Below are 14,181 nucleotides of genomic sequence, written 5' to 3' on the forward strand. Positions count from 1 at the left end.
AGCAGGGGTCGCTGGTCAGCGTGGATGCTTTGGGCTGAATGGCCTGTTTCTGAACTGTATCTCTAAACTAAGCCAAACTAAAATGAGTTTGAATGAAAATCAGGTGGGCAAAAAAATCCAGTAGTTTTGAGCTTCACTTCTACCAGATTGGCAAATGTGCCCAAAGTGACATTTCTAACCCCCCTAATACTTGATGTTGATTCAAGTAGTTCCTCAGGATGGCCCTGCTGTGACTTTATCAACCACTACGGCAGATGATTTATCTAATTTCCCTTTTCTATGGATGTCCAGTGAAGGCTTCAGGCAATGCCTACATCGTAATGCTATCTTCACCCAGATGTTTTCTCTTAGTTTTAATCAGCCTTCAATGAAAAAAATATATTTACCCAGCTGCTTTAATGTTTCTTAACACACGCATACTTTGGCAAACATTTAAAAATATTTGAATAAACACTAAAGCTTGTAAAGCCTCTAGTAAATATTTTGTATGTCTATGGCTGCTTGAATGAATCATGTAGGGATGTTGCATTAAGAGTTTACGTAACTAATCTGATTAGTTGGGATCATTAATTTTTTGCTAAATAATCCTGTGAGCATTGACAGTATGAGCAGAAGCTATTCCAGAATTTCAAACCAGCCCTGACACTTAAGGAACATTTCGTCATGGCATGTCTATATATTAACGACAGACTATCCTTGGAATAGCTATATCAGCTGCATTAGCTACTAACTTATTTTAGCCTGGGCTCTGTCATATTATCCAGATATCTACGTTGACCCCATCCACAACATTGTCTATCTGGTATTCATTAATGCTATCAGTTATGGTAACATTTAACCACCTATCAACTACGTGGCAAAAGTAATTGGGAAAGTAGCAGCATTACCAGCCACTGAACATTGTACCTTTCCAATGAGCTGAGATACTAGTGTTCAAACTATATCCCATACCTAGAATATGGTGGCAAATGGACTAATCTGGAGTTGTCATCACTATAGACACTGGGCATTAAACCTAGTTAGAAATATTGAGTATGTTCTATTGAGTATATTCATCGGACTGGCTGCAAGGCCACAAATGGGCCGACCTCGGGGGTTTTCAGAGGAAGAGGACTTAACATTCTGGTGCCTTTCCCCACAGTGGAAATTCGATTCTGCTGTGGGGGGGGGGGGAACGTTTGTGTAGAACTCTATATGTGTTGTCCATTTTCTTTATTTGTTAACCTTTTTCTATGGTATGCAAACGTATTATCTATTTTTGTAAAGCACTTTGGTGTCAATGCGAGTTGACTTAAAACGTGCTATATAAATAAAACTTACTTACTATTGGGCAAGCATATTGCTGAGTAGTGCACCATTTTGCATGTTCGTTTATAAATTAACAACATCACAGTGGTGGCATATACCAAACCACTTGGGCGGAATAAAATCGATATTATGTGACAATTTATTTAACAATTGGTAACCGTATGTCGTCAAACATGTTTGACCATCAGTAACTTACCTGTCAGGTGAGCTAAATACTGTAAACGAACATTTAAACCAAAAGTATTTGCTGAGATTACAAAACAATATGGACACCAGATATCGATTACCTTATATTCCAATTGAATCGCCACGTACCAATGTATGTCGCATGGAACCAACTCAAGGCAGCGGCATGGATATATTCCCGCGTATTGAGGTGGGGGGGGGGGAAACTAATCTCTATGTTCTCCCCTTCTTTCTACCTCATCAATAGGTACTACGGTCTCATCAGTCGGGTACTACGCAAAATACAGTGGACTAAACCCACAGTCATGGTTCCCAATGGTCCTCGACATGGTCATCAAAACCCTATGATTCCCAATAGCCTAGGCTTATCAACCCACCCAGTTCAGGCATAAACCATCCATGCCACGATAAACTACTAGGTTGCAGGAAGAAAGGGCCTGGATTACAGAATTGGGAAGACCACTGCTGGGCCTGGATCAGACAGCACTATCAACATGATGACAGCATTCCGTCGCATATCCACTAGGGAACATACGTGGGAAGAAACTGCTCAAACTCAGGAACTACACATTCAACTACAACAAAACCTGTACTGGAGTTCCTGGCAGGCCTTCACCACAATGAAGGACTCAGCTACTGCGCCATCAATATAGCCAGAAGTACCCTGTCAGCCTATTCAACTCAGGCACCACGACAACAGGGCAAGGGTACCACCCACTGGTGATCAAATTCAGGAGAGGTATATTCAATTCCCATTCCCCAGAACTAGGTACACCCAAATTGGGAAGTCAGTGAGATCCTGACGTACCTTAGGGGATGATCACCAGCCAGGTCCCTCACCCTGGAACAGCCTACTCTGAAGATGGATATGCTGACGGCCTTACCTCAGCACAAAGACCCAGTCCTTCCATCTACTGCGATTGGACAACATGGTGATAACACCTGATAGTGTCACATTTTCCATTCAGGGGCTGGCCAAACAGAGCAGACCAGGAACATCAGGTCCAATCATGGAAGTCCAGGCATACCCACCTGAACCACGGTTATGTGTCATGACCCACTTAATGAACCACATTGACACAATAAGAAATACCCGAGGGAGAGGAAAAAGCCTCATGGGTCAGCCACAAGAAACCTCATGGTCGGGTGACGAGCTAAACTATCTCTAGTGGCTCAAGCAGGTACTGGGAGTTGCTGGAGTAAATACTAACGTGTATAAATCTTATTCCACCAGGGCAGCTTCCACGTCAGTGACTAAGAGGATGGACGTGCCTATGGACCACATCCTGGCTACAGCGGGGTGGTCTAGGGAGTATACGTTCCTAACTTTGTAACAAGCCGCTGGCAGAACCTGTATCGGTTGCAGAAATAACATTAGAATCTGCAAATATATAATTTAAGCCCGGGGGAGTATTTTTGTCTTGTTATTGTTGATAACACCATTTTTGTTTTACAAACAGATTCATGGTTGATTACGATAACATACTTCCTCCCTCGAATGACTTCGGCAGCGAGTGAAGTATGAACTGTTACACGGTTTGAAATCACAGAGCTTTAAAATCTTCACGTAGTCACTCACGTGACTCCGAAGTAAAATAGTAAGATTAAACGAGAACTTACCAGTTTGAAGTTTGATCTGTATTTTATGAGGAGTCACGATGAGGGATTACGTGCCCTCCGCTCCCACCCTCAATAATAGAGATCAAACTGGTAACTAAGCTCTCCTTTTCTTTACTATATTTATTTCAATTACTGTGTCTGTCTGTGATTCCACACCGCTGCTTTGAAGTATGTCGCGCATGCGTGCTGGACGGGTTCTTCACGTAATCCCTCATCGTAACTCCTCATAAAATACAGATCAAACTTCAAACTGATAAGTTCTCGTTTAATCTTACTATTCTATGTTATCTCACTTTTGCATCCTACACACTAAAGCTCAATTAATCTAGAAACCTGCATTTGGAATGCAGGAGGAAACTGGAGCACATGGAGAAAACCCACACGGTCACAGGGAGAATGTACAAACTCCGTACAGACAGCACCTGTAATCAGGATTGGACCCAGATATCTGGTGCTGTGAAGTAGCGACTGTACCTCAGTGCCACTGTGCCATCCAGCAGTGGGACTATTCTTAGTCTAGTGGAGTACATAATATTATTTCATAGTGTAGAGAAGGGGTGGAGGTAGGGATGACAGGCATTATCTATTTTTGTTCCTGGGTGGTCAACAAAAGTTGACATATTTGGGCTGCAGCATAAATTATTGCAGGAAGACCCGAGGAAGCATCCTGACCCGAAACGTCGTCTGTCCGTTTCTCTCCATAGATGCTGCTTGACCTGCTGAGTTCCTCCAACAGTTGTATGTTGTTCATAAATTATTACATAATGTGCAGATTTTATAGTGGATATAGTGCAGACCCAATAAAACTCAGCTCTTCGTGTCTCTATCCTGCTTGAAACAGTTAGCTGCATTGGGTGTACGCTGATGTATTTGTACTTGAGGATGAGGTACAAGCAATTGGTTCTTGTACCATTAATTCTTTAACTTTGTGAAAGAAGATGTCCGAAAGCAGTAAAATAAGAACATGCATCTCAGCATGAACATGACACAGACCTTGATGTTTTAGCATTTGAGTAGTGTTTTCAAGGTAGTTTTCAAACCGTTCGAGGATCTTCCTTCCTAACAATTCCCCAGTGACAGTAAAACAACTTTCTGAAGGCATAAATTCAAATCGTTTAAATTCTGGAACGGAAGAAGGTAAAAGTGCAAGTAATCCCATGTTGTTCAACTGATGAAAGACGTAACAATCTGATCAATGTCATTGCACCTTCTTCCGAACCTTTTATTTATTGGCTCAGCCAAACCATTTTTGGTTTAGCCAAATCCCGTTTGCCACAATTGCCTTTGTCAGCAGTCGTGGTATTTTTGAGGCTTTGCTGCCATAGTGGTGTCAGGGCACTTTCTGCAGCGCACGGCCTTCTGGGTAAGCACCGCCGCCATTGCCGGCTTGTTTCCAATGTAAACTTGAGCGAGCGTATAGTGTTGTGGAAATTACAAACTGCCTTGATTGCACTCAGAACTGAGTACAAAAGTGTTTACGTAAGTGCTAATTTATGCAGGTCGCATTTACATAAGTCAGGGAGTGTCTGTAGTAATATTCGTGCCATTGAAAATTTAATGTGTCTTTTTTATTTTTGTTTCATTTCCTTGTTTTCCCTCCTGTTACGTACCACAGTATTTTCATGATAGTTACGTATTTTTTGTTGGGTGAAATCCAGTGGACATTCTCAGACATCAAGAGGCCTTTCAGACATCAAGCAATTAGGAAAGCAAATGGTGGTCTTAATTCCAAGAGGATTTGAGTACAAGAATAAAGGCGTCGTCATACTGTAATTACACAGGATCCCGATGAGACCACTTTAGAATATTGCATAAGGTCTACTTTCTCTACTTATGAAGGATATACCTGTGATAGAGCGATAAACAGTGCATTCAGAAAGTATTCAGGCCCCTTCACTTTTTCCACATTTTGTTACGTTAGCCTTATTCTAAAATTGATTTTAATCTTTTTTTTAAATCATCAATCCACACACAATACCCCATAATATAAAAGTGAAAACAGGTGCTTAGAATTTTTTGCAAAGTAATTGAAAATAAATAACTGAAATATCACATTTACATAAGTATTTGTAAAATAAGGCTGAAACACAACAAAATGTGGAAAACGTGAAGGGGTCCGAATACTTTCTGAATGCACTGTACACCTGTGATGGAGGAAAGATTCACTAGATTAATCCCCAGGATTGGCGGGGGAAGGAGAGACATTGATTTCAATATGGGAAGAGATAAAGTGGACCAGGCCTATACACTCTTGAGTGTAGAAGAACAAGAGGTTATTGAAATGTTTCAATATTTCTTATTGAAATATGCAATGCATTTAAGGGGTTTTGCAAGACAGATATGGAGATGATCTTTCCTCTCGCTGGAGCGCCTAACGCTAGGGTTCATTGACTCAGAATAAAGGAACAGACGTTCAGGACATGAATGGAAAGAAACTTTTCCACCAGACAATAGTGAATCTTTGATTTTCTTCACTGAAGACTGCCACTGAGGCCCAGTGGCTGAATATATTTAAGATAGCGTTCAATAGATTGCTAGATGTCAATGAAATCAAGGGATTAGGGGACAGTACAAAAAGTGACACTGATGTACATCAGCCATAATCTTACTGAACGGGACGATCAGACACATGAGATCAAATGGCAGGTACACAAAATTGCTGGGGAAACTCAGCGGGTGCAGCAGCATCTATGGAGCGAAGGAAATAGGCGACGTTTCGGGCCGAAACCCTTCTTCAGACTGATGGGGGGTGGGGGGGGGAAGAAAGAAGGAAAAGGGGAGGAGGAGGAGGAGCCCGAGGGCGGGCGGATGGGAGGGTGGGAGGAGACAGCTAGAGGGTTAAGGAAGGGGAGGAGACAACAAGGGCTAGCAAAATGGGGAGAATTCAATGTTAATGCCATACGGACGCAAGGTCCCCAGACGGAATATGAGGTGCTGTTCCTCCAATTTCCGCTGTTGCTCACTCTGGCAATGGAGGAGACCCAGGACAGAGAGGTCGGATTGGGAATGGGAGGGGGAGTTGAAGTGCTGAGCCACCGGGAGTTCAGGTAGGTTATTGCGGACTGAGCGGAGGTGTTCGGCGAAACGATCGCCCAACCTACGCTTGGTCTCCCCGATGTAAATCAGCTGACATCTAGAGCAGCGGATGCAGTAGATGAGGTTGGAGGAGATACAGGTGAACCTTTGTCGCACCTGGAACGACTGCTTGGGTCCTTGAATGGAGTCGAGGGGGGAGGTGAAGGGACAGGTGTTGCATTTCTTGCGGTTGCAACGGAAAGTGGGTGGTGCGGGGGGGAAGGGAAGAATTGACGAGGGAGTTGCGGAGGGAGCGGTCTTTGCGGAAGGCAGACATGGGGGGAGATGGGAAGATGTGGCGAGTGGTGGGGTCACGTTGGAGGTGGCGGAAATGGCGGAGGATTATGTGTTGTATTTGCCGGCTGGTGGGGTGAAAGGTGAGGACCAGAGGGACTCTGCCCTTGTTGCGAGTGCGGGGATGGGGAGAGAGAGCAGTGTTACGGGGTATGGATGAGACCCTGGTGTGAGCCTCATCTATGGTGGCGGAGAGGAATCCCCGTTCCCTGAAGAACGAGGACATTTCCGATGCCCTGGTATGGAATGTCTCATCCTGGGAACAGATGCGGCGTAGGCGGAGGAATTGGGAGTAGGAGATGGAGTCTTTACAGGGGGCAGGGTGGGAAGACGTGTAGTCCAGATAGCCATGTGAGTCAGTGGGTTTGCAACGCAACACCTGTCCCTTCACCTCCCGCCTCAACTCCATTCAAGGACCCAAGCAGTCGTTCCAGGTGCGACAAAGGTTCACCTGTATCTCCTCCAACCTCATCTACTGCATCCGCTGCTCTAGGTGTCAGCTGATTTACATCGGGGAGACCAAGCGTAGGTTGGGCGATCGTTTCGCCGAACACCTCCGCTCAGTCCGCAATAACCTACCTGAACTCCCGGTGGCTCAGCACTTCAACTCCCCCTCCCATTCCCAATCCGACCTCTCTGTCCTGGGTCTCCTCCATTGCCAGAGTGAGCAACAGCGGAAATTGGAGGAACAGCACCTCATATTCCGTCTGGGGACCTTGCGTCCGTATGGCATTAACATTGAATTCTCCCAATTTTGCTAGCCCTTGTTGTCTCCTCCCCTTCCTTAACCCTCTAGCTGTCTCCTCCCACCCTCCCATCCGCCTGCCCTCGGGCTTCTCCTCCTCCTCCCCATTTCCTTCTTTCTTCCCCCCCCCACCCCCCATCAGTCTGAAGAAGGGTTTCGGCCCGAAACGTCGCCCATTTCCTTCGCTCCATAGATGCTGCTGCACCCGCTGAGTTTCCCCAGCAATTTTGTGTACCTTCGATATTCCAGCATCTGCAGTTCCCTTTTGAACACTGAGATCAAATGGCGTTGTCTGGATTTTTGAAATGGAGGCAACTCTCATTGTTGAAAACAGCAATACGGTTAAGAAAATCGCAATATTTGAAATAAAGTGATACATAGGGTTAACATGGAATAAATGCTCTCTTTGAAACCTAGTCACAGCCTCCGTCCGATGAGCAGCCCCATTGAGCTGCTATCAATTCCCCATTTCCTACACTAACCAACTTAATTACCTTAATTTGCCAGTTGCGGCTGATGAACAGCTTTACGCTGGAATTGTTTCAATTGGGACGAGGCAGGAAGTCCTTTGGAACTGATATTCCTCAGCACTAACAGCCGAATCACTGACCGTTTCAGGACTGCTGCAGATGCAAATTGGAGATCTTAACATCTTCATCCAGCACACCTTTCACAAGAACCATTTTGCAATTTTACTTGTGTGAATAAATTCCAACTTTTCAAAACTGTATTTGTATTCAGGTTATTTAGGTTTGACAGTCTGCAAAAAGAATGTACTTTCCATTGAATTAAAAATTCCAGTTTGCAACTGTGATACAAAATATAATTAGCTTAGGTGCTGGACTTGGAATTAAGTTCCTCCGTTGATTAAAATTAAATGACAGTAATAATCCATAACCTGAGCTCAGAGAATGCAGTGAAGAATTCAAAGAAGGCTTAAATTCTGGATGCCTAGAGGATGATCGGCATGTGTTGTGCATGTCAAAATGTTGGTGCATGCTGACCAATGAATATTATATTGATAAAATATTTAAATATTTTATCACAGATGCAAACTTCAGCAGGATAGAAAGTGAGTGCTCTACTAAATAGCTTCCTAAAAGTTCTGTAGAATGTACAAAATGTCATGAATGTACTGCACAGTGAAATTCTCTTAGATCTCTCATAGATCACACATGCATGTCACCATATTTTGGCACCATTTACAAAATGTCCAAAGTCCAGTCCACGTACTCGATGTACTGGAGTGGACCCTGATCCAGGTAAGCCCCAAAATCATGCAAGACCAGGACTGGAGTGCAGGATGAGGAGTTATCTTATAGAGGTGTATAAGATCATGAGGGGAATAGATAGGGTAAATGCACAGTCTTTTACCCAGAGCAGGGGAATCAAGAACCAAAGGAATAACTTTAAATTGAGGGGCATGGGGAAGATTTAATAGGAACCTGAGGGGCAATTTTTTTTTAACATACACATAAGGTGGCAGGTATGTGAAACGAGTTGTCGGAGGACTATCACAATGTTTAAACAACATTTGGACAGGAACATGTATAGGACAGGATTAGAGGCAGGCAGGACGAAGGTAGACGGGGCAAGTTAGTCGGCGTGGGGTAGTTGGGCCGCAGGGCCTGTTTCCACGCTGTATGATTCTATGACTAGTTGCACGTATGTTTGGAATCAGACCAGCGAGATGGCGTGATTGTGCTAGGAGATGGGTGTTTATGCAACCGCTGAGCTGACCACACGGTGGGACTCAAACTGAAAGATGGGTAAATGGCTCAGTCTGGGATCGAATGTAGGGGTGTGCTGGGCCTGAAGGTTGGTAGAGCTGTTGTGCCAGGTATGGAAATGGACGTGGGCTTGCAGGTTGGTGAGGGTCAAACCAGGAGCTGGCAATGGGGTTGTACTGTGAGGGTGCCTCAGTGAGAATTGGCAACTGGAATCATAGGGAGGTACTGGTTGTTACAGGGAGCTGGGGATGGAGCTGCTTGTCATGTTAGTGTCTGAGAGACTCTGGTGGAAAATGCTTTGTCCAGGGAGATTGGTTGGGGTTCCCAGTGGATGGGAATTGGTGTGGATTGTGTGGCCTCCTAGTTTCTATGCAACTCTATACCAGTTATTTAGACAGTTCACACCTATTCTCTGCTGGAAATGCTGTGCCACAGCGGTTAATCCCTGTTGCTGCAGCAGATAGTTTAGTTTAGAAATTGCCAAGCAACAGGCCCTTCGGCCCACCAAGCCTGGGCTGACCAGCAATCACCTGTGTGTAAATTGTCCCTATACACAAGGGACAATGTACAGAGTCTAATTAACCTGCAAACATGCGTGTCTTTGGAGTGTGGGACGAAACCAGAGCAACCTGAGAACACCTACACGGTCACAGAGCGAATGTACAAATTCCGTACAGACAGCACCCATAGTCAGGATCGAACCCAGTTCTCTGGTGGTGTAATACACTGCTGTGCCACCGTGCCACCTCTGTACAGTACATGAAAATAATACTTGGACATTTTACATATTTAATGTTTTAACTATTCACAAGGCAGAAAATCCTAATGTGTCTTCATTTAGTTAGTTGTTTTTAAAAAAGACTACTAAGTGGAGGAATTCTGCTTTGATGGGGAACAGAGCGAGAGAATTAGAAGTCAAAACAAAAAAAACTGGAAACATTCAGGCAATATCTGTGAATAGAGGAAAATCGCTTCAGGTCTGAGACTCTTCATAAGACCATTGGTAAAAGGTTCTGGACCTAATAAAGTTAATTATTTCTTTAGACTTTAGAGATACAGCGTGGAAACAAGCCGTTCGGCCCAGTGAGTCCACGCCGTGAAGCAATCACGCCGTACACTAGCACTATCCTACAAACACTAGGGACAATTTACTATTCTACCAAAGCCAATTAACCTACAAACCTGTATGTCTTTGGTATGGGAGGAAGCCTACACGATCACAGGGAGAACATACAAACTCCATACAGACTCTTTCCACAGATTCTGTCGAAATTGTTGAGAGTTTCCAGCATTTGTTCTTTTACTTCAGATTTCTAGCATCTGCATGTTGTTTTCATATTGAAGAGAATCGGTAGCTATTGAGAATCAGTCTTATCTTATCATCTTATTACCCATTAACTACCGATAACTGGAAAACATGATCAGGTTGTTACAAGCAGCTGTTTTGTTTCTACATATTTTGCACAAACTGATATTAAATTTGAGCCTTATCTGTTCTCAAAGATGAATCTGTAGCACAAATATCAATAATAATAATAATAATAATAATAATAATAAATACTTTATTGATCCCCTCAGGGAAATTCAGATGTCCAGAAGCCCCCAACCAACAAACCCACAGATTCAAAACGAACGCAGACAGAAAATACATAGAATACAATGTGGACACTACCTGAGAGCAATAAATACTTAAAAAGACCAATAATTAACAATTTAAAATTAAAAATTGCAAAATGCGTCTCCCTACAGCCTAGCGGTCCAAATTATAAAATCTAATGGCTGCAGGGGTGAAGGATCTCCTGAACCGCTCCGTTCTACAGGGAAGGGAGAGGAGCCGGTTGTTGTTCCGAGTGCTCTTTTGACTCTCCAGAATTACATGGAGGGGATGCCCGGGGTTTTTCAGGATGGCCTGCACCTTGTGCCTCATACGCCTCTCAAGCACATCCATCCCAGAGTCTACTCTCCCCTCCAGCACTGAGCTAGCTCGTTTAACCAGTTTGACCAGCTTCTTGTTGTTTTTTGCCCTAATGCTGTTGCCCCAGCAGACAACAGCGTAGAAAATAACACTTGCAACCACAGTGTTGTAAAACATGTGCAGCATATCATTACACACATTGAAGGATTTGAGCCTTCTGAGTCAATACAACTGACTCTTGCATGAACAGGCTCACCTGTACTTGGTTTTCAACAGAGGACCTAATACTTCAGTGCAGTACTGACCGAGTGCTGCATACATTGTTAATTTAAGACCATGTCTCTTTCTTTAGGTGGAAAGTTAAGTTCTTAATATATTTAGGTTTATTGGGATATAGCACCTCATCCTTAAAACATAATTTGCTGGTAATTCCCCTCATTGTTAGATGAGGATTTTTATTTTCTGTACAGAAAGGCTACTCACTGAGGCTACAGTCAATTCCAAAGCAATTTATTCCATGTGGTAGTTTTTGTAACATTTCAAAGAGATAGAATAGAGAAGATATAGTTAATGGAGAGAAGAAAACAGTTCAAACTGATTCAATTAGCAACAGAATTTACACAAATAACAGCACCAATTGTTTTTTTACCATTTATTTATCTGCAGGTACTGTCATATCAGTGCATTTTAATCGTCTTGGTGTCTATCATGGTAAAATATGTTCTCTATTAGTTTGGAGCTGTTACATTCGACCACTTGCTCACATTTCATTATTTAGTGGGAAACAGATTCTTAAAAAGATCTTGAAAGGTCAATGAATATGGGCGACATAGAGTTGATGCCACACAGCGTCAGAGACCCAGGTTTGATCCTGACTATGGGTTTGTACATTCTCCTCGTGACTACATGGATTTCCCCCACCCAGGTGCTCTGGTTTCTCCAGTCTCTCCGTCCACATTGTTTGCTTATTCTGTATTTTTATTTCTACATTGCACTATTACTACGAACAGACGCTAAACTGCATTTCGTTGTACCCATACTTGTATCTGTGCAATGGCAATAAAGTTGAATTGAATTGAATTGGTTTCCTCCCACACTCCAAAGATGTATAGGTTTGTAGGTTCATTGGCTGCGGTAACGATTGTAAATTGTCCCTCGTGTGTGTGGTCTCGGTGGGCTCTAGGGCCCGTTTCCGCACTGTATCGCTAAACTAAACTGTAGATCAGGAACTCTTTCATCCTTTTGTACATGTGGATTGTTCAAGTATTCACCGTTAACATTGAGACATTTTTTAAATGGCGGATTTGCAATTGCAATTGGCTATCCTCTCAACCTACCTCTCACCCAGAAGCTTAACATACTTTAAATCGTTTAGATGTTATCCATTGATTTCCTTTGTTTGCTTAACCAGTCCAACATCAAACAATTACAGTCGGTTCAGTTGCGCAATTGATCGATCAAAATGTTAAATAACTGGTTTGAGCGCACAAATTGCACCGACGAAGGTTCAAACATACTTATATGGGTGGAAGATAATGTTGATTGCGATTGCAAAAATAATTAATACACTTCATTTGTTTGTGTTTCTACAAGTAATAAAATTGCAGTAGATTGTCATCCAAACACAACTTTCACCACTAAACTGCAGATCATCTCACACATGAAGTGTTGTGCAAGGACCTGGATAGAATGGACGTGGAGGGGGTTTCCATCAGGGGGGGGGGGGGGGGGGGGGGGGGGGGGGAGACTAGAACAAAAGGGCACATCCTCAGAATAAAAAAAAACACTTTTAGAATAGAGATGAGGAGGAATTTCTTTAGCCAGAGAGTGGTGAATGTATGGAATTCATTGCCACAGACAGCGGTGGAGGCCAAGTCAATGGGTATTTTTATAGCAGAGATTGATGTTTTTGATTAGTAAAAAGGATATGGGGGAAGGCAGGAGAATGGGGTTGCGAAGGAAAAATAGATCAGCCATGATCGAATGGGCTGAATGGCCTAATTCTGCCCCTATGTCTGATGATCTTAGATCAACCATCTGAACATTCCCTTCAGACTGATGGTTGCTCTAGGAGAGAGATATTTGAGAACAGACTGTAGCAATTTGAAACCTGGCATGGATAACTCTCTCTGGGTTGCTTTTAATTTGCCAATGTTTCAGATGGAGCAATGGAATATTCATTAGGCACCAAACAGCTTTCTAACAGCTCAGTATCAATGTTATCAGTAAACAGGAGATGCATGGCCAGGTGTTTCACTCAATAGGCATAGCTGATATTTTCTCACTGTTTGCAAAAATCATTTCACATGTCAGCATTGTTCTTTCGCTAATGAAGTTCCTGTGCTTATTCCAAGTCTTCCCAATATTTCCCATTGTTTCCTAACAGCAGTTCTCCTTCAGACTAGCTGCAACTTAAATTTCAGTCCCTTCTGACTTCACTCCAACACTAAATTATGCCTAAATTTAAGATCCGAAGAATTGGGAAATGTTTAGTTTAGTTTTGTTTATTGTCACCTGTACCGAGATCCAGTAAATAGCTTTTTGTTGCGTGTTAATAGAGTAAGCCGAATGACTGTACATGATTATTATCAAGCCGTCCACAGTGTACAGATACAGGATAAAGTGAATCGTGTTTAGTACAAGATAAATTCCAGTAAAGTCCGATTAAAGATAATCCGAGGGTCTCCAGTGATGTAGATTGTAGGTCAGGACTGCTCTCTAGTTGATGATAGCATGGTTCAGTTGCCTATAACAGCTGGGAAGAAACTGTCCCTGAATCTGGAGGAATGAATACTCAAACAGCTGTACCTCTTGCCTGATGGGAGAGGGGAGAAGAAGGAATGCCCAGGGTGAGACTTGTCCTTGATTATGTTGGTGACCTTACCGAGGCAGAGTTAAATGTACATGGAGTCAATGCAAGGGAGGTTGGTGTGCGTGATGGTCTGGACTGCGTGCAAATTTTCCCTGCAATTCCTTGTGGTCTTGGATGGAGCTGTTCCCAAACCATGCTGTGATGCATCCAGATAAAATGCTTTCTATTTATTCTATGTTTATACAACTTGTAGCTCAGAGTTGTGGACCAAGGTTGCAACACAAGAGGAAAAAATAAGAAAGCGTTTTGTACAAAAGCATTAGTTTTGTTTTTAGCTGAGAGAGATACCATGAAAACTGGCCCTTTGTCCCATTGACTACACATCGATCATCGGTTCACTCTAGTTATAGGTCATCCCATTTTCCCTTCCACTCCCTACACATTAGGGGCAAATTATAGATGCCAGTTAATCTACAAACGGAGATGGGAGGAAACC

At 43.1% G+C, this 14,181-nt stretch overlaps 1 protein-coding gene across 2 annotated transcripts in view; it reads right to left on the minus strand.

The window, feature by feature from the left end:
* Window positions 1-14,181, minus strand: part of pid1 (phosphotyrosine interaction domain containing 1) — a 127,885-nt gene that overhangs the window by 99,985 nt on the left and 13,719 nt on the right. Inside the window, exon 1 of one of the 2 annotated variants that reach the window (XM_033031923.1) lies at window positions 7,723-7,851. The exons of the other annotated variant lie outside the window; for it this stretch is intronic. The gene's annotated coding sequence lies outside the window, so the exon portion shown is untranslated. Of the gene's footprint in view, window positions 1-7,722; window positions 7,852-14,181 lie in introns of those variants that run through there. 2 annotated transcript variants of the gene reach the window in all.

The sequence above is a fragment of the Amblyraja radiata genome, chromosome 13 (genome assembly GCF_010909765.2).
Source record: "Amblyraja radiata isolate CabotCenter1 chromosome 13, sAmbRad1.1.pri, whole genome shotgun sequence".
NCBI classification, from domain to species: domain Eukaryota; kingdom Metazoa; phylum Chordata; class Chondrichthyes; order Rajiformes; family Rajidae; genus Amblyraja; species Amblyraja radiata.